Source organism: Pomacea canaliculata, linkage group LG5, assembly GCF_003073045.1.
Source record: "Pomacea canaliculata isolate SZHN2017 linkage group LG5, ASM307304v1, whole genome shotgun sequence".
Lineage (NCBI taxonomy): Eukaryota > Metazoa > Mollusca > Gastropoda > Architaenioglossa > Ampullariidae > Pomacea > Pomacea canaliculata.
Window position 1 is genome coordinate 15,994,016 of NC_037594.1, and position 1,651 is coordinate 15,995,666.

A 1,651-nucleotide genomic window follows, 5' to 3' on the forward strand; every position below is an offset into this window, starting at 1 on the left:
ACTCCGTACCCTCGATCTTCTCTCTGTAATGCCGACGCTTGGCCAGTCTTGGGCGAACAGTATCAAAGCCTCCGAAGCTCGCTTGCTTGACGAAGCCTTCACGGTATGCATCTACCTTTATGATTACTTGCTGTGTCTCTCTGGGAAGTGAAGCTCTGGCTGGTGACGGATAATTATATACTATTTCCCTATCCCCTTCTAGAATCTTCTAAACCAGTGATGCCCAACCTTTTTCGGCCTGCGGGCCATATTCATTTCGGACAGCCGTGTCGCGGGCCACTTCACCGCAAAAATACAAAAAGGAAAAAAAAATATAGAGCAGATACCATTTTTTATTAGAAACAAGTTGTACTTACCATTAATTATGTGGTAATTAGTGGGATATTTGAAGTTGTTTTCCCGAAACCAACTTCTGAATGTCCGGCCTCATCGTAGAGACACCGAGTCGGAGCACTGAATCGAAATGTTCGTCCATCGCAAAAAAAAAAAAAGATTGGGAGCGCCCCTACGTGGGGATAAATACTTCTTCCTTTTTTTCGTTTTTTTAAGGTCTTCTTTTATTACTAACATGCCGATTTCCTGCACTGTGGGCAGAAGTTTCGCGGGCCGGATGGTACCGCGTCGCGGGCCGTAGGTTGTGCATCCCTGTTTTAAACTATTTGATCATCTATAAACATGTGCTGCTCGGCATGTCCACGTCGTGCTGATTCATTCACCCACTTGCATTCAATTTCACCTGTCTGTGGCGCTATGATGACGTCCCACTTTCTACAAATGATAATTTGTTCACTTTTTAAATTTACTCCTACAATGCTGGCATCTTATACAGTCTCTCTTTGGCGTACGTGTTGTTTTCAGCCAATTAATAGATATCGAGGTGTCAACAGGTGGTAAACACCGAGAAACTTGTATATATAACTTCAAAAGAAGATACAGCAACACACACAAATAAAAAAATTATCATGTTTAAATATTAGCAGACAAAGCATGTACAGTATATATATTTTTGTAAAAAAAAAAGCTTATTCCTGATGCCATGAAGGGTGACAACTGTGCGTGTTACCTGTAACTGTAAAATATAACCTCGTTTTGATATGATTTAATAAGTATGTTTACTAATAATTTGTTTTTATTGATACATTATTTTTAGAACTCCAGAAACTGAGTTATATTACATGGCATTTACACCATAAATGTCTCATCCTGTCTTGACTCTTTTATGTATGTTTCATATGCTTTTCAGAGGATCCACACATTTTTAAATAAGAATTAACCCTCGTACTGGTCATTTTGTATAGATTACTAATACCTCTATGTGCAAAACATATTGTGACAAATAACATGTTTTATTATGACTGTAAATGCATCAGTATACTACAACTGATGTATATTTAATTTTAATTGTCGGGTGGTTGTACTGGTAGTCAATGCGCACAGCATATGTACTGAGGTCGCATTTCCGCTATACAAATTCAATCTATTATTATAATTATAGTATTCACATTTTAGGCACGTTTACCTAAGAACTATCCCCATAGACTGCTATTCTTTCTCTGTTTCTCCTGTTACTCCCTTTCTTCTGCTGATGTGGATCAAGAATCTCATGACACGGAAGTAGCTGTTGCGAACTCCACTTTCGTTTTCAAGCGGA